This window comes from Megalobrama amblycephala, linkage group LG8 (assembly GCF_018812025.1).
Source record: "Megalobrama amblycephala isolate DHTTF-2021 linkage group LG8, ASM1881202v1, whole genome shotgun sequence".
Lineage (NCBI taxonomy): Eukaryota > Metazoa > Chordata > Actinopteri > Cypriniformes > Xenocyprididae > Megalobrama > Megalobrama amblycephala.
In genome coordinates, this window is record NC_063051.1 from 7,539,963 (window position 1) to 7,561,024 (window position 21,062).

Here is a 21,062-nt window from a genome sequence, read left to right on the forward strand (position 1 = left end):
GTCAGTAGAATGTCTGTTGGGGGACCATGAAAATAAAGTGTTAGCAGATATTTGGCAAACAGTCTACTAATACTCTAATGAGTGTTAGTTGATATGATGTAGTTGCAAAGTTAGTGAAATGTCTGGTAACACTTTAGTTTAGGGTCCAATTCTCACTATTAACTAGTTGCTTATTAGCATGCATATTACTAGTATAATGGCTGTTTATTACTTATAAAGCACATGTTAATGCCTTATTCTGCATGACCACATTCTACATAACTTAATCCTACCCAATACCTAAACTTAACAACTACCTTACTAACTAATAAGCAGTCATTGTTGTAGTTGTAGTTAATAGTTTGTTATCAGTGAGAATTTGACCCTAATCTAAAGTCTGACTGAATGTCTAAAGTGGACCATCAAAGGTCCACAGGTGGCCCTACAGAGGATAAGCAGTATGGAGAATGGATGGATATCAATGTTTTCTAAAGCTACTTCAAAGACACAGATGGTAATGGATATGACAATGTTTATATGTTTGGTCTTGGCGGAATAGATCTGCAACGCTGCTGCTGCAGATCAAGTACGAGATTTGCACCTGCCAATACATACACAACACACTCCTGTGAGCAAGTAAGACATTCTACTGCTACAATAGTATACATGAATTACCCATAGCAGATCTATACAGGTGGAGCTGGGGAAAGTGGATGGTTTCTGAAAGTGTGCTGCACTGCTATAGCAAATGCTAACCAAGTATTTGAAGCGAGCTCACTGGCTACTGATACAGCAGGAACTAATCAGCTGTGCCCTACAGTTTAGAGAATGATGTGATTACAAGCAGATTGAGTTAAGGACCTATCAGCCTGTGCCATCTAGAGTTTCATGACAGAACTTTGTATTTTTGTGGCAGGATTAGGCATTAAAGGTGCTAAAGAGGATGTTTTGTTTTATACATTTTTGCAATATTACTTGGAACTGTCTTTACTAACTGATAAAAGACTATTTATTAGGTGCACTGAAAGGAATAATATTAATATACATCATCTGTGCACGAGGTAGGGCCTTAAAAACATCAGCCCTTTGGCTTGTAAATCACTGGCGTGACGTTCCTTGTGAGAGACGTGCGCGGCTGCGCGCTCCAGTAACTTTCTACACTCCACAGGTGCCGCATGCAATGTTTTTGTCAGGAGACAGGAGTAACAACTGCAGATTATGAGTTACATGCGGTGAGTCTGACATAATGAATCCACTAACACGACACAGCGAATGCCGGTGGTAAACACTCGTGTTCCAATGCTCGTGCACGAGTTTTGGGAGGCGTTCACTCGAAATTCTTACGCATGCGCTCATTTCAAAAACTCAGTAACAGTCTTTGGTTTCTCAGTCGACGAAAAGATCCTCTTTAGCACCTTTAAATAGATAAAATGTGGATGTGGAAATCAGTATATTGTTTGTTTTATTTCCATATCATTGATCAAAAGCCTGTCACTGGCTTACACAACATTTTTCTATCAAGTTTGACAATTTGTCTGAGCTAGACTTTTGTTATTTTTAATTGTTTATATTTTACATTACATTTATTTTTTTGGCATTCAATGTTTTACATTTTTCCCAAAATGCCTTTTCCTTAGGAACCAACCCCATCATGATCCACTAGTTGACTTTTTGAGCAAGTGTTGATTTATGTAAATTTCTCAAAAATATGCTTTGCATTTTGGTGGTAGAATTTATATTGGGTTCAGGGGCCGTAATTAATTTTGTGTTAATTATTTTATATCTCATTATATTTTAAATAATTAATCATCTCAAATTAACATGTTAAACTGACAGCCCTAATTCTTACGCACCTAGTTAGAGCTAATTTTCCAATTCCACTTCTCCGCTTCTGTGTTGTCTCTCAATCACCTGTCGTTTCGAGACTCTCATTCAGCACTTCTCAATCACGCATGCATATTTCAGCACTTGAGTGCGCCTCTATCAGCGCTTTTGCTTCTGAATGCATTTCAACATCTAACGTCTTCTCAGTAATTTTGATGTGTTGCACCAAAAGAGCATTTTTAGTCTGTAATGACATGGAATATTTTTACACTCTGACACAAAGTGTATTAAAAGCAAATTTAGAAACATAGAAACTGCAAATAATTCCCCACTCTCCTGATCTCTGAGCATCATCTGAGCTGTTCATTTGAATTCTACAACATTACCTTCCTTGTACTTAACATGTCTCCAAGGTTAACATTTTTAATTCAAGACTGAGGGATTCCACAGAGCTGCTCCTTTGAAGTTTCCTGTTTCTTGTGGCTGCAAGGCCGCTGAAAGCCAGTCTATGATATTGACATTAAAACTCAACACACAGAATGATGCCAATTGAAATTTCATATGCTTTCCTTTGGGAAAAAGTATGAGCTGGCCAATCCAGTGTGAGATGAATAATGAAACTAATATTCCATCACCATCTCAGTTTTTCTTTTTCTCCTCTCTACTCTCGCCCTTTATTCTATATTCAGGGTGGAACTCTTTTGTTGCTCCCTGGTGTGCCATGAGACTGAGGTGAGTGTATTAAAGATGTAAAGGCTAAGGGGAAACATTATTTTTTTGTGTGTGTGTAACACAAGGACCTGGGCATCATAGGTCAGTGTTTGACAATTAAACATAAGAAGAAATTTCCTATACTTTAGGGCAGTGGTTTTCAACTGGTTCTAGCTGCTTCAGGACCCAGATTTTACATTGAACAAAAGTGATAATCCAGTCTAGTAACAAAATTGTTTATCTTAGAAAAGCAAACAAATTATTATTAATTGAATTAATTTTAGGGTACATTTACATGACAACAATGCACTAAAAAACTGTTTTTTCTTTGCATTTTTTAAACTTTTGCGTACAGATGACAATAATGTCAAAACGATGCCCGTTCACACGGATTCGCGAAAACGATTAAGTGCTGTATTATGCGTGCCAGGCCAGTAGGTGGCGATGTCACTTTGTAAAGAAACACTATGTGCCTGTGCACAAATGCATTCTTCTATAGAGCGGTGAACACAAACAATCAACATGTCGAAAACATCAAGCAATTTTGTATGGATGGACATTGAGGTTGGTTTATTACTACAAATGACCTTGGACTATAAAGCGACAAAATGTCAGGAAAATGTGGAGTGGGAGTAAAGTCAAGTGTTCGTACATGCCTATAGACTAAACGCATAATACACATGCACGTGACATCGCTGTTTTCACAAATGTGCATTTTTTTAGTTTACATGTAGACGGTAACAGTATTTTTAAAAGCATTTTTAAAGATTTTTTCAAAAGTTTGAGTTTTCAGGCCTCCAAAACTACCTCCATTGTGCGATTTTGGCCACGATTTGGTCGTCTGAGACAAATTTTGAGAATCCTAAAAGATTCCTAGGCTAAAATCTGTAGTCTTTGATCGCTAGTCTTTGATCGCATGTTCACCGACAGCCGATTAATGACCGTTGCAATCAAATTTGACCTCCGACTAAATTCTCGCAGTGTCAGAAGATTTGGCGCACAGTCCTCCAGTGTGACTTCTCCTACGACAAATGTCAAATTGTCTTCGTTTTTCAAGACAAGCCGTGATCAAAATTAACGCTAGAGATTTCTTTGTTAGCCACCATGACGTCATTTGGAGCCAGAGCAATTGTCACGGTATCAAGGTCCTGCCCATTCTCCCCCAGACTCAATCGCAAGTACAGCTATCAATCATGACATCACAACCTGTTTATATAGCAACAAATAACTTACTAAAACCAAACGTATTAGTAAATGAACACTTGAACACACATCAGCGTGATAATAACTACTTAAAATGATTGCTTAAAAATCTATTTTAAGTGTAATTTGATTTTTATAGTTTGGATCACATCCCATTCGATTACATGGAGAGGGCGGGGTTTTGACATACAGTACTGCAGCCAGCCACCAGGAGGCAATCAAAATGTTTTGGCTTCATTTTTCAGGACATGTGTGGCAAACTTGCTTCTATTCTTCATATCACTGGAATATTCTGCAGCCCACAGAAGGAAAGAGGTAATCTGTGAAATTAGGCACACTGATTGGTTTGGAGCAGAAGGAGTGTTTGGAAAACTTGTAACAGGCAATCATTAGGGCCCGAGCACCGATGGTGTGAGGACCCTATTGTAATTGCTCAGCCAATTATTCTTCTTCTCCAAAATGAATTGCATTTTGGGGGGCCTAAACATTCTCAAAAACTCATGAAACTTTGCACACACGTCAGAAGTGGTGAAAATTTACATCTGATATGGGTTTCAGAATTAGGTGTGGCAAAATGGCTCAATAGCGCCACCTACAAAATTTCAATTAAGCGCCCTTCGTGCTACGTTTCATGTACAGTTATGAAATTTGGTAGACAGATGTAACAGCCCAATACCTACAAAAAAGCCCCGGGTGAAAAGTTTGTAAACCCAACAGGAAGTGAGATATTTTTAATTTTCTCTACAAAATTTTGGCAGTTTTTGCCATTTCCACATGTTGTACTTTAACGAACTCCTCCTAGAGCTTTAATCAGATCAACGTCATATTTGGTCAGTCTAATCTAAAGGCCTTTATGACGTTAAATTGCGAAGATCTAGAGTTTTCGCTGAAGGGCGTGTCCATGGCGGCCTGGCAAAGTTCGATGTTTCGCCATGAAACAGGAAGTTGTTGTAACTCGGGCATACAATGTCTGATCTGCCCCAAACTTCACATGTTTTATTAGACTCCTGACCTGAAGACATCTATATGACAATATTCAGTTACAGTCATAGTGCCACCTGGGGGCAACAGGAAATTACATGTTTTACACTGTGATTAACTCCTCATAGAGATTAAACCAGAAGCACATCATATATGGTCAGTCTTATCTTAAGGCCTTTGAGATGTTAAATCGCAAAGATCTTGAGTTTTCGTTGAAGGGCGTATCCGTGGTGACCGACAAAGTCTGATGTTTCGCCATGTAAGGTGAATCACTTTTTTGAGGGCCGAAAAACATACTCGAAAACTCATGAAACTTTGCAGATGCGTCAGAAGTGGTGAAAATTTACGTCTGATATGGGTTTCAGAATTAAGTTTGGCAAAATAGCTTGATAGCGCCACCTACAAAAATTCAACAAAGTACCCCTGACAGTATGTTTCACGTACAGGTATGAAATTTGGCACACACATCTAACAGCCCAATACCTACAAAAAAAGTCTCTTAGAGTGAAATCTGAAAACCAACAGGAAGTCAGATATTTTGAATTTTCTTTGCAAAATTTGTGCAGTTTTTGCCATTTCCAGACGTTGTACTTTAACGAACTCCTCCCAGAGCTTTAATCAGATCAACATCATATTTGGTCAGTCTAATCTAAAGGCCTTTATGACATTAAATTGCGAAGATCTAGAGTTTTCGCTGAAGGGTGTGGCCGTAGTGGCCTGACAAAGTTCGATGTTTTGCCATGAAACAGGAAGTTGTTGTAACTCAGGCATACAATGTTGGATCTGCCCCAAACTTCACATGTTTTATTAGAGTCCTGACCTGAAGATATCTATATGCCAATGTTCAGTTGCAGTCATAGCGCCACCTGCCAGCAACAGGAAATGACGTTTTACACTGTGATTAACTCCTCAAAGACATTTAATAATAACAACATCATATATGGTCAGTCTAATCTTAAGGCCTTAGTGACATTTAATTGCGAAGATCTTGAATGTTCGTTGAAGGGCGTGTCCGTGGCAGCCTGGCAAATTCTGATGTTTCTCCATGAATGATGAAGCTGTTGTAACTCAAGCATACAATGTCCGATCTGCTCCAAACTTCACATGTGTGATAAGAGTCCTGGCCTAAAGACATCTATATGCCAATATTCAGTTAGTCATAGCGCCACCTGCTGGCAACAGGAAATGGTATGCTTTACACTTTAGTTCACTCTCAGAAAAACATTTTAATATGCCATGATGTACCAAAAAACTCAGGCATACAATGTCCGATCTGCTCCAAACTTCACATGTTTGATAATAGTCCTGGCCTGAGGACATCTACATGGCAATATTCGGTTACGGTTAAAGCGCCACCTGTTGGCAGCAGGAAGTGTGGCACTTTGAAATGACTTGGCTATATTTCTCCTGTATTTACTCGCTTGCATCCATGTCACCCACTGTTCACTGTTTTCCTGATGCCAACAGGTGGCGGTGAGCCTGGGTGCGAGGGCCCTTTCATCGCTGCTTGCAGCTTTAATTAATTTTACAATTCTGTTTGGTACCAAATGCCAAAAGTAAATTTCTTACAACTTTTTTAGGGAATCCCAATCTCCCCATAAATCTGCTTGTGAATCCTTTTTTTTATTGACATCAGTTTTATTTCATTAATTACTGTCATCGCTGTTACGATTAAAGCACACATCCAACAACTGAATCATCCGTCAGATCCAGAGCATCACCTGCATTCTCTTTGTATCGGTGTCTCATGCTCGCATCCCAAAAGGTTAATAACCTGCCGAAATGTCAAGGGCACGTCCGGGAAGTGTCAGAGGCCCTGCGTGCTGGGGAAGCCAATGCATCAGCCACTCTGGCTGGAGTTTTGGGATTTGATTTAAATAAATGCAAGTGACCTCAAATAGTCACACTTCAATAAAAGGTGTTGAGAAGGTGGTTTACTCCAGCTTCACGAGTTCTGATGGTAGATAAAAGAAAAATAATAATAATAGAAAAGTAATTTATACGTTTTCTCTCAGTTTACTGAATATGAACAGTATATGTTTATGGATTTGTCAAATGACGGTCTGAATCAAGAAGATAAATCTCTCTATTTTGCTGGCCCTTTTTCTTCTTTCTTATCATAAACAGCTAATAAGGTTATTCCATTCAATTCAATTCTAATTTCATATTTTAGCTAATATACTGTTCAAAAGTTTTAGAATTTTTAATGTTTTTGAAGGACAGTAATATTGTAAAATATTATTAAAATTTAAAATAGTGGTTTTTGTTTTGAATACATTTTAAAAATTTTCAGCATCGTTACATCTTCAGTGTCACGAAATCCTTCAGAAATAATTCTAATATGCCGATTTGCTGCTCAAGAAACATTTATTATTATTATCTATGTTGAAAAGAATTGTGCTGCTTAATATTTTTTGTGGAAAAATGTTTTCGGATTTTTTCAGCATTTATTTGTAATAGAAATCTTTTGTAACATTATAAATGTATTTTACAGTCACTTTTATTCAATTTAATGTATCCTTGCTGAATAAAAGTATGAATTTCTTACTGACCCCAAACTTTTAAATGGTATTGTGTGTACATTATATTTCAACCATAACCTTTTTTTATTTGTTTATTTAATGCACCTTTATTACATGTGTTAAGTGTTTCTTTGCTGTAATGTCAGTTGGGCTCTAGTGTGCTTCATACCTTTCTTCATACCTCTGTGTCTCACTGGCTCATCAGCTTTTTCTGTATCAACCGGAGACCTGAGATGCCGCAGAGTTTCACTGAGCGGGTTAATGATGTCATTCATCATTCACAGGTCTGGTCTGCACAGGTTGGTCTGCCATGAATTTAGGCTCCAGGCTGCTTTCCAGGCTGAATTCTCCAAAAATATCTGCTAAAGTTATTTATTTGTACCTTACCTACCTTTCTATCTTTCTTTCTATCTATCTATCATCATCAATCTATCTATCTATCTATTTATCTATCTGTATAAACAAGAATTTGATTGCATCCCTCTGCGCTGATGCCAAAATTTGGTGCATTTCTGCACTTGGAGACTCAATTTGTCTGTGTGTGAGAGCACTCATTACAATGTGTGACTCACTTCACTGTTCCTGCTCCTAATTCCCAGCGGTTGTCCAGCCGAGAATTGTTCTCTCGCAACATGCACAATCTCACAATTAACTGCCTAAAACCAAACAAAACCTCTGAAGTGCAGAGCGTGGGTCACACACACACACACACACACAAGCAAATACACACCCAGACCTGTAATATGTCTTCCACTGGCAATCCTTAATTACAAAGAGCAATTAAAAATACATTTCACGACTGGCAGACAGCACCTAATTCATCACTGGCATGAAATCCACTATCAGGAGATTCGTTGATTAGTTAGCCTGCCTTTTCCTCTTACCATGCTAATAAAGTACCATGAACAATTCACATTCTATGTCAGGAGAACCATGAGGAAAGAAATTGTGTTTGTACTTCATGTGAGACCTCACTTGGTCTCCTAAGAATCCATATCAGAAGTCAGACAGGAATAACCTCTCCTCAGCATGAGTGTCGGGTATTAGATGATAAAATCGAAACATCCGCATGTTTATTAATGAATGTGAGCTAGTCCACTGGGTCAGAGATATGATTTATGGCCTCTAATATTCACTAACAATGAAATTTGTAATATCAAATCTGGTGTTGAAGCGAAGGCAATCAGCCAACAATCCTTTCTAATATGAACAAACATGAAGCTTATCTCAACTTAATTATTGCACCATAAATTCACTTTGCAGCGGATTCACTAAACACTTTTGAGCATGATATTTAAGCACAAAACCTGCTTTATTCACCAACCACCTGCAATTCACTTTAATCAGGTGCTGCCTGTCTGGTATAGCGCTACGTCATGCATATTTAAATTAAGTAATTGCCATTCTTTACATTTTTCTAACACACTTCCTTTATATGCAAATAAGTTTTATTATAGATTATGCCTTATTCATAAAAGTCATGAGCGGTGTAGTCGAGCACACTTTCTGCATTTTAAAGAGTCGATTCAGATGCCTGCATACATTTTTGCGACTCGATTTACATAATTCCTTTAGTGAATCGGGCGCTAAAACAACTAAGATAGTGTGTGCAAATAATAAAAAAATATTATCCTAAAGGTGTACCTGTATAAAATCCATATAACCTTCACATGATGCATTGATTGACTGAACAATTGAGTCTATCAGTGCTGGTGGAATTGATGTCTTAACCAAGATAAACGCAGATGATAGCGGGTGATCAATAGTTTTTCCACTCTCAATCCCAAAAGACTGAAGGACGAGAAATTAATCAGTGAGACGATTACAGGCGGTCCTCTTAACTATCACACATTAATCATATTAATGTCTGAGTATTTTGTGACAAAGAAATGCCATCAATTGTGACAAATCAATGCACTGGATTAGATCCCTGACTACTAGCAAAATTACTAGCTTGCTATAGACAGCTATTAGACTCAGTGGTTTTGATTGTTTGTTGTTTTGAACTTTGATTAGCTTCAATTCCTTTTCTTTTCACGGACTGGCATATATATTGATCAGTTTATGAGTTTATTTTTTTTTTTATCATTGGATGGATGTTCCTTCAACTATGGATGCTTTTGGCCATGTAGACATTTAAAAAGTAAAAGAGTTTTCACATTCTCACTAGTTTATTTGACTAACAATGTCTAACAGTGGGCAAATACATTAAGAATTCTGTTAGTTGACAGTTTGTGACTTGTAAAAATTAAAAATTGATATAAATGTTTAAAATGTTTTTTAATCTCAAAATAATTTCTCTAGTTTAACTTGAAATAATAAATAAAAAATAATCAAAACTATATAGGCTAGACATTAAAAAAGAATACAAATTACAAAAACATAACAAAATAACTAACACTTGAAATAAAATAAAAATAAAATAAAATATATTAATAACAACATAATGAAAAATGTAGCTGCTAGCAGCCATTAAGGGGCTAAGCAAAAAGAGGGCACGATGAGTCATGTCACCATGGCTGGGAGCATCAGACCAACTACAAGCAATTAAAGACATATTAAAATTATTTCAATTACTTAAATACAATCACTGGTAATGTGATTTAATGGTTTATCACTTTTGACCAATAGGTGGCGCTGTCAGTATGCAAAAGCATTGCAGATATACAGCCTCAGAGTCATTTTGGCATCATGGCATCGACTTGTTGATGCGGTATATGAAAATGTCTATAGACACGAAATCCATAACTTTTTGCTGGCATGGTCTGAAGATGATATGCTTCGATTTTGTTTTCTATTTTGGTGAAAATCGGACCAATGGTCGGAGGAGTTCGAAAAAGTAGGTTTTCAAAGAAAATGGCAAAATGGAAAATGGCAGACAGGAAGTTCGGCTGACTATGGCAAAATTAGCATCTATGTTCTTAGCATGACCCAAGGAATTTTATGAAAAAAAAAAAATTGGGTATCGTTCGAATCGGCAAGCTGCACTGAACCTAAAGAGACCAGTTTGATTTTTGGCAGAACTGTTCGGAAGTTATAAGCAAAAATGTTAATTTTTCATATCTTCTGACCACAAGGTGGCACTGCACCGAAACTGTGCAGGTACCCACGTGTGATGGTTGTCATAACACACACCAAGTTTGGTCAGAATACGCAAAAGCGTTGCAGAGATATAGCCTTATGTCCATTTTGCAATGCTTTTTGTCAAATTTGTTTGCGTGTTATTTGAGAATGGTTTGACGAATCAACTTAAATTCCATAACTTTTTGTCGGCGTGGTCTAAAGATGATCTGGTTCAATTCTTGTGAAAATCAAGCTTGAAATTCAAAATGGCGGGAAAGTTTTCATGACATAAAATGACATTCATAGAATCGGATTGAGCCAAGGAATCAGTGGAAAACAAAGATTTTTGTTTCTAGCCCTTACGGTTCAAAAGTTATTAGCATAAACGTGAGTGCAACTTTGGATAGTTGGTGGCGCTAGAGCGATTGAGTTAGAGACTTCAAAATTGCTGTGGTTAATGTTCAGACTATCCGCTATCTGTGTGCCAAATTTCATAACTTTCCCCCAAGCAATTCTATGGGTTGCCATAGACTTCTAATGCGGAAGAATAATAAAAAGTAGAACGTTAACGACACTGGTTTGTGACAGATAAAACAATAAATAGCTACCAAACATAAAAAGACATCAACCTGTGGGACATAAAAGTGCATGTAGTTGAAAAAAAAAAAAACCCTCCAAGGTATTCTAACTTTGGGCTTGTAAGGACACTAACTAAAGCACAGCTATTTCATTCTGAACGTCCAGGGTCACCATCCCGAACTCATGTACAGGCCCAGTCGTCTTCATTCATTACATGCTGCTCAATACACACACGGATCAATATCCAATTCAGTCCACATCGTCTCCTCCCGCTAACCACTGACAACATACACATTCGCTTAGCCTGAACACGGTCATCCCTCATGTGCATTTCTTGTAGGAGTTTCAGCGCTGATTCTTTAAGATTGCGTGTTTTATGACGGAGTGCCAAGTGCACGTCTCTTATTGCGCTGGCGCTTGAATAATGAGCTTATCATTGCTTCTTCGAATGACTGTACATAATAATAGGATTACAGGTCATAAAAGCTAGTAATTAAAGGAAAATCTCTCTCCCCCTCATCACTTACTCTCTCTTACATACTTCCCTCCCTATCTCTTAATAAGGAAGACCATTATCAACATCCTCTTTCTGTTCATTATTCTTTTGTACAGTAAATAGTCAATAAATTGTCAGGTGCAAGTAGCTAATTATTACACTGTGTTTAATAAGCTTGTGGGGATTTATTAATTGATGTATAATTACTTGTGAGTTATTGGTGTCTAGGAACAGCCTTTTCTTTAATTATAGCCAGATGGAGCTCACAAAGTATTGGATGTTCATGGAGGGAGACTCTCAAACGAGGATTCATGAGGAATGATCCTTCACAGAGAAATCAAATAGAAATTACTTAGCATGTCAAGGTAGGGTAAATTCAAATGCCAACTCTGAAGTTGAGTGAATGTGGTTGAGAATATGCGTGAAATTACTCATCCAGCTAAACTCTCAGTGACTTTTCAATGCATCAGAACAAGTTTTGATGGAAAATAAAGACTTGATTTGTATTTTAAATGTGCTTTTTATGTGCTGAAATATTATAATTCACTGTATCGTATCATGCCTGGGCATAACAATGGCCATTGGCCAATCAGAACATGATTTTGGGCCAGTGAGGTTTCACTGTATAGCCGGGGCTAAATGATATGCAGTCACTGAAGGTTATAGGGCAAATACTCATAGCCACGGCATATGGATGAGATCACTGGTGGTGTTTTGTGTCGCCTATAGGCCCAGTGTTATTGTTAGCTGAAAGCATTATTAAATTACCCATACTATTTAATAAATATCTAGTTCAGTCATGAAACTCTAGAGGGCGCAGGCTGATAGGTCCTTTACATGCAATCTTTTCTCAGAATTGTGAGATATAAAATCAGAATTGTTAGTTATAAAGTGAAAATTCTGACTTTATAACTCACAGTTGTGAGTTTACATCTCTCAATTCTGACTTTATAACTCACAATTCTCACTTTATATCACACAATTCTGACTTTATAACTCGCATTTGCAAGTTTATTAAATGCAAATCTGAGAAAAAAGAGATCTTGCGAGTTGCGAAATATTGCGAGATAAAAAGTTGCAATTATACCTTTTTTATTTTTTACTCAGTGGCGGAAACAAGCTTCCACAGTACATTTATGGCTATATCGGCATCGTTTTTTTTTTTTTTTTTTTTACTGTCAGTTTTTCCATTTATTGCACTTTGCTATTCTTCTAGTTATTCACCTATAGCGACTAATGAATCAGAAAATAGCTTCTTTCCACATTGCAGAATAAGATGGATAAAGGTCCTACATCACATTTAATTTTCAAAACTGAAAATTGTTTTATGGAGTTTTTGTCTATTGTAAGTCTTTTGGAAAGATGTTTTGTCAGCTGAACAATCGGTATGTTAAACAACAGTACAATCCATTAAACTACAGTCCATTGTACTTCTAACCCTCATAGCCTCAATGTGGCACTACCCTGACTAAGGTCTATGATACGCTGTCGCATACAACTCCATATTTGTTTCAACAAAATAGCTTGCGTTCAGCCTTTACTGACACTAACAATCTTGTACTGCAAACTGCAACTTAACCACCCGTTAACTGCATCCCAAGCCACTGAGAGACAATGCCATCATTCAGTTTCTTATCGATGTGTGCTCTTAACCAGTAATTCAAAACATGACTGGTTGGGCTTCGAGATCGCCCTTGCGGATTGTTCCCCATAGTTCTTGTTCTGTCAGACCCAACAGTGTAACGAATTGTGAAGACCTGCATGTTTGTATTGTTTAATTGCCCCGGCTGATGCTTGTCTCGAAGATGAACAGTCAGCCATCCATTTCTCCTCAAAATATCTTGAGTAGAGCACAGCCACGGGGCAGTTATTACACAAGCTCAGGGAGGAGGGCCCGGAGCCGAACTTAGGCTATTAATCAAAGGCCTGAGAGACCAGCTAGCATGCTGCTTCACTCGTCTCTCTCTCATTCTCCCTCTCTCACTCTCTCTTTCTAAAGCAGATAAACCTGCGGTTCCCTGAGCTGCACTCATTCATCTTCATCCAACCATTTCTGTTATGAGCACATTAAAAGCTTCATTGTCCTGAAATTAATTTTGATACAAAGGCTCACTTCACCAAGGAAAGGGTTGTTTAGCAGCAACATAACGAAGCGAAAGACACCCAGGGATTACAGTATCTTAATGGATCTGCTGTGTGCTGCACAATTTCATATTAAGATGATTCTTTCAGTGTGGGAATTCAAAGAGCTATTGCTTTGTAATATGTTCAACTGAAATGCATTTGTTTTGGTTAGCTTAAACTTGTTAAAGTTTTTTCTTCCTTCTCTGACTTTTAGAATTAAACAGACTTGTCTCTTTTTTTGCTGCTGTGCCTATGTGAATATATAAATACCCTCTTTGCATGTGAAATAAGATTGGTCCTATAGAGTGCTGCAGGATGTGTCTCTTATACACTGAGTGAAGATCCAAATGCAGTTTTATTGGGGCAATCCAAAATCATAATCCATGTAACAGGCAGAGGGTCAAAACCAAGGCAAATGATACAAACAATGACAGAGTCCAAGACACATGCAAATCCAGGGAAACAGGCAGGAGATCAATACCATAATCCATAACAACAGAAATCAAAGAGAGCGCTCAGAAATGCAGTATAGCACTAGCAAGAATTTGCAAAGAATGTCAGAAAACACAGGGCTTATAAAGGCAGGAACACACCAAGCCGACGCAGACAAACTAGTGGCGACGAAAGCAGTTGGCTCACGTCGGCAACGTCTGGGTCCAAAGTTGCCAAGTAGCACGTCCGTTCTGCACCTGCGTAAGATGAAATGCCTTTCTGTACCAGCAGGTGGCAGTAGCTGACCAGCCAATAACAATGATTAAATGGCCCGATGGATCGACAAGCTCCGACGCCAATTCAACATGTCGAATCGGCCAGAAAAAAGCCGACGAGGACCAACTTCAGCCGACGAAAACCTGGAAACAAGTTAGCTTTTTAGTATTGATGGTTCCACAATGTTTAGGTCAAATATACACAAACCCAACCTAATTTATTTTTATTGTTGTTGTTTTTCGTTAAATGCCTTAAATAAGGTTAGTGGTTAAAACAAATTGTTTTTAAATAAAGACTAAAAGAGTTGTTGGAAGATTAATTGTGGTGATGTTGAAGTCATGCGACCGAGGTGTAGTTCATTGATAGGCAGTGTTGAGTAAAGTTACTTTTAAAAGTAATGCATTACAATATTGCATCACTCCCTAAAAAGTAACTACAACCCAATTCCAAAAAAGTTGGGACACTGCACAAATTGTGATTAAAAAAGGAATGCAATAATTTACAAATCTCATAAACTTATATTTTATTCACAATAGAATATAGATAACATATCAAATGTTGAAAGTGAGACATTTTGAAATGTCATGCCAAATATTGGCTCATTTTGGATTTGATGAGAGCTACACATTCCAAAAAAGTTGGGACAGGTAGCAATAAGAGGCCGGAAAAGTTAAATGTACATATAAGGAACAGCTGGAGGACCAATTTGCAACTTATTAGGTCAATTGGCAACATGATTGGGTATAAAAAGAGCCTCTCAGAGTGGCAGTGTCTTTCAGAAGTCAAGATGGGCAGAGGATCACCAATTCCCCCAATGCTGCGGCGAAAAATATTGGAGCGATATCAGACAGGAGTTTCTCAGAGAAACATTGCAAAGAGTTTGAAGTTATCATCATCTACAGTGCATAATATCATCCAAAGATTCAGAGAATCTGGAACAATCTCTGTGCGTAAGGGTCAAGGCTGGAAAACCATACTGGATGCCCGTGATCTTCGGGCCCTTAGACGGCACTGCATCACATACAGGAATGCTACTGTAATGGAAATCACAACATGGGCTCAGGAATACTTCCAGAAAACATTGTCAGTGAACACAATCCACCGTGCCAAACTCTATAGGTCAAAAAAGAAGCCTATCTAAACATATCTAAACATGATCCAGAAGCGCAGGCGTTTTCTCTGGGCCAAGGCTCATTTAAAATGGACTGTGGCAAAGTGGAAAACTGTTTTGTTGAAAATCTTTTTGGAAAACTGGGACGCCATGTCATCCGGACTAAAGAGGACAAGGACAACCCAAGTTGTTATCAGCGCTCAGTTCAGAAGCCTGCATCTCTGATGGTATGGGGTTGCATGAGTGCGTGTGGCATGGGCAGCTTACACATCTGGAAAGGCACCATCAATGCTGAAAGGTATATCCAAGTTCTAGAACAACATATGCTCCCATCCAGATGTTGTCTCTTTCAGGGAAGACCTTGCATTTTCCAACATGACAATGCCAGACCACATACGGCATCAATTACAACATCATGGCTGCGTAGAAGAAGGATCCGGGTACTGAAATAGCCAGCCTACAGTCCAGATCTTTCACCCATAGAAAACATTTGGCGCATCATATAGAGGAAGATGCGACAAAGAAGACCTAAGACAGTTGAGCAACTAGAAGCCTGTATTAGACAAAAATGGGACAACATTCCTATTCCTAAACTTGAGCAACTTGTCTCCTCAGTCCCCAGACATTTGCAGACTGTTATAAAAAGAAGAGGGGATGCCACACAGTGGTAAACATTTGTCCCAACTTTTTTGAGATGTGTTGATGCCATGAAATTTTAAAATCAACTTATTTTTCCCTTAAAATTATACATTTTCTCAGTTTAAACATTTGATATGTCATTTATGTTGTATTCTGAATAAAATATTGAAATTTGAAACTTCCACATCATTGCATTCTGTTTTTATTCACAATTTGTACAGTGTCCCAACTTTTTTGGAATCAGGTTTGTAACTGCTTTACTTATATTTTTTATTTAAAGTAATGTGTTGCATTACTTTTTCTCATCTGGGCTAGGCTTGCTTGTTTTTTAATAGCAAAAAAAAGTTATATTTTTGGCAAATGTACAGGCCCTTTCACACCAAAAGTGAAATGAATAAGCCTCAAGCTGAAGGAAATGCAAATTCACGTCTGTACAGTAGATGTTGACTGGACATCAGACAAATGTTGTTTGGGGGTATAGTCAATTTGATTAGTCATAAATGAAAATTTAAATCTGGAAGTTACACTTTGTTTTCATAAGTCTTTTATTCTGGAAAGATCAAGGAATACTTTATTCCTCACAACTGCTTTATAGAAAGCATTATTCATTTTAATAGGGCAACATAAACTTTAAGGCTGCCTTATATGTGGGATTACATATGGGATTTGGGTGAATTACATGCGTTTTGTGTCAATGACACTAATGTGATGAATTCACAATTACAACCTTTAACAAGACATTTTTTCATTGCAGCACCTGCTTAACAACTTCCATGTAATTACATAGCTGCTGGGATCTGTAGGGGGTATAATCAATTTAATTAGTCATAAATGAAAACCTTAATTAAACTACAGAATAAGATGCTACATCAGTAACTGTTCAATTTATAAAAAAGGACTGGCACAAGCTTGTGGAACCTTTACAAGCAACTAATGTACAAATACCTTTTAATGGCCCAAGACCCAAATTCCCAACTCAAAGTCTAAAATGATCCCTTTAGGACACAAACATGCATATTTGCAATCGCCACAGTTTATAACTATAACTGTTGCAGTAACAATCCCAGTAGTCAAGATAGAGTGGCCTTCAAATATTTTTGTTATAAAGTCAGCATGAAATCAAAATTGACCATTTTTATTTTCTTTTTTAATATTACAGTATTTATTATAAAGGATTTTTCTGTGCGCATCATTAATTCATGTACCCTTGTGATCTTTAATTAAAATAACTTTCCCTCTCCCTGATGACGTTTTTACTGGCATGTGGGCGGGACAAGCTGTCACTCACATGAGGTCACAGCAATAGCAAACCACAATGATCCAATCAATTTCCGATGGACAAAATTAAGTCCCCTCCTACATTTTTTCTTGTTCGACAAGCCTATCGCAACTTCCATTTCATGCCGCCTTATAATACTTAGGTGGCTATAAACATTTCCACAGTTTAACTAACTTTAACTAGCTTTCTTAGCTAGATTAATACATAATATAATATAATATAATATAATATAATATAATATAATATACCATTGAGCATCATTCATGGCTCAATATGTCATGTGTTTGGCCACAGCTCTGACAGAAGAGGTGAAATATGTTGGATTCTGACAGGTTTTTGATTGACAGGATTTAGAATGAGTTAATAAAGTCTTGATTCGAATGACGGGCCTCTGGTTTTGATTGACTGGTTTCAGAATCCACTGCTCATGTTCTGATTTAAATACAGAAAGGGGATCTGGACACCCCTCCTTCTGTATGTTACTATCTAATTAGGAAAGTCTGTGGGAGAGAGGAGGGGAAATCGGATATCTACTGCTTTGTACCTGTGGTATAATTAAGGATCACACTGGCAGCAGTAGAACTGTCTGGAGAGAGATAGCCTTTCTACATTTCTCTCTCAGTTTATCTTTTGGTCTCACAGTCCATCTCTCAGGGGCACTGGTGCAAGTAATGCTACCTCTCGCTCCCTCTCTGGTAATGTAAAACCATTGAGGGTGAGAGGTCAGCTCTTTTCATTAGTACAGGGAGGAAATGTTGGTGCAGCTCGATCGTCCTGTAGGAAAATTCCGTCATGCTTCGCGCCTTCTCATTCTGAAGTCCACTCCCGCGATGCTCTCCACTGTGGTTAAAACCCACCGCTTGGCAGACACCTGCTAATTGATAGTTAATGAAACTCGTGTAAAGTGATCGTGTGAATTGAGTCATGGATGGCATTGTAATTCATGGAAGAAAAGCAAGTCATTATGTCTGAGGACGATGTTTGTCTTCTCATCTTTTAATAGGAGGCAAAGAATTATAAAACCCTTTCCAGTGTTGCAAATCACAAGCTCTGTTAATAAGTTGGAAAAACATGTTCTCTATCTCTAAATAATTACAGGGTAATTACAGAGTTTAAATAAGTAAACATGAATCACTTAAAGCATTACAATGTCACTGAGACATTAAAGACAAAATTCCTTTCCTTGAATGAAGTGAATGATGCATGGTTGTTTGGTAAACATTTCCTGGTCAAGATATATATATATATATATATATATATATATATATATATATATATATATATATATATATATATATATATATATATATATATATTAGATTAGATTATATTAGACACACTACATATTACATTATTATCCAATTTACATCCAAACACAGCAAGATAATATTAATCAATATGTAAAACAAAACCCCACAATGTCACACTTATTATAGGCTATGAGCTGTTAATGCCATGCATTCAAAAGATCAGTATATAATTACTAAATGACTGCCTGCCAAAAATGTTTCAAACTTATGACAATTCATTTCTCATTCTGTTTTTTAAATTCTTTTTGACCACTGTTAAAAAACTGTGCACAAAAATAAAAAGTTGTTTTGCACCTCTACTTCCTCAGCCACTTCCTTCTCCTTTCTTCCCCAAGTGTTAATTGGCCAAAGGAGTGTGACAGTGATAGATTTTTGCTAGTGCAATTACTCAGACTGTAGATCACCTACACTCACTTGGCTTCTTAGGTCTGAGCTCTAACACCCTGGTCATTAGTAAAAGAGAAGGTAAGAGGCAATTTCACATACCATTTAGACCTGTGATGATTATAGCCTGACAGACAGGTTGGGTGCACATGGATCAAACATCAATGACACATGTATGTTATAAGTATATATTGTGAAAAATATCAGTAAAACATGTCATGATCATTAAGATTTTTTTTCATTTTCATGGCAATCAAGCACATGTTCCACCACAAACTGTTCCTTATTATTGCAATGCGTCCATAGACTCATAGGCATAGACTCAAAAAGGTTCTGGAAACATTCCTCAGAGATTTTGGTCCATATTGACAGGATAGCATCACACAGTTGCTGCAAATGTGTCGGCTGCACATCCATGATGCTAATCTCCTGTTCCACCACATCCCAAAGGTGCTCTACTGGATTGAGATCTGGTGATTGTGGAGGCCATTTGAGTGTAGTGAACTCATTGTCATGTTCAAGAAACCAGTTTGAGATGATCTGAGTTTTGACACGTTGCGTTATCCTGCTGGAAGTAGCCATCAGAAGATCGGAACACTGTGGTCATAAAGGGATGAACATGGTCAGCAACAATACACAGGTAGGTTGTGACATTTAAGTGAAGCTCAGCTGGTACTAAGGGACCCAAAATATCCCCCACACCATTACACCACCAGCAGCAGCTTGAACTGTTGATTCAAGGCAGGATGGATCCATGCTTTCATGTTGTTTACGCCAAATTCTGACCCTACCATCTGAATGTCACAGCATAAATCCAGACACATCAGACCAGGCAACATATTTCCAATTTTCTATTGTCCAATTTTGGTGAGCCTGTGCAAATTGTAGTCTAAGTTTCATGTTGTTAGCTGACAGGAGTGGCACCCGGTGTGTTCTTCTGCTGCTGTAGCACATCTGCTTCAAGGTTGGACGTGTTTTGCGTTCAGAGATGCTCTTGTGCATACCTTGGTTGTAACAAGTGGTTATTTGAGTTACTGTTGCCTTTTTATTAGCTCAAACTACTCTGGACATTCTCCTCTGACCTCTGACATCAACAAGGCATTTTCACCCACATTTTGCATTTTGCCGCTCTCTGGATATTTTCTCTTTTTCTGACCATTCCCTGTAAACCCTAGAGATGGCTGTGTGTGAAAATCCCAGTAGATCAGCAGTTTAGCTCAAATACTCAGATCAGCCCGTCTCGCACCAACAAACATGCCATGTTCAAAGTCACTTAAATCACATTTCTTTCCCATTCTGATGCTCAGCTGGAACTTCAGCAGATTGTCTTGACCATGTCTAAATGCGTTGAGTTGCTGCCATGCGATTGGCTGATTAGATATTTGCAGTCAGGCAGGTTTACCTAATAAAGTTGCCGGTGAGTTTATATATAAATCTAAATAAATTAATTGATACTGGTAGGCTATATATAAACTTAAAATTGGAATGAAGTATGACCCAGACATGTTCCTGACCTAATAACAGAATAACAGTGATATATTGATCAATGGCTTTGCAGCATTTGGTCAAAACAAGGCTGTAAAATCTAATTGTGAAGAATAAAATGCAATGTCACTGGATACAAGAGCAAAAATACACAAGGGAGGCTTTCACATACACTCTCACTGTCAAAGACTTGAATGGAGGCGATTATAAATGAGACTGTGCACCTCTCAGCATTATGCACACCTCTGGTCTTCAGCATGCTTCTAAGTCCATTGCTCATTTGCCCTTGGCACACTGTACGACTGAAACCTTTTCAGTGTAAAAGGACTGGAGCTGGAACAGTCAAATTGCACTGAAAGACAGTAGGGAATTGCGTCAGAGTGACGAGGAACAAATATCTCCTTGAATATGTCCTCGTTGTGCAAAGAGGATGAAAAGGCCTGTTTTTATTGTGTCCGTTAATCCCCTCTCCTAAATGTATTATCTCCAGGATTGAATGCACTGATGACTTATTGACTCTTTTTGGCATCCTAAAAGCACCAGGACCCATCTGCCAAGAACTGTTTGGCATCGAATCAGCCTTAATCCCCTTTTTGCTTGCAGAAATCTTAAACCCCTCCCCCATCCCTTTCTTTCTTTTTCTTTTTTTAAAAGCCTTTTTGTA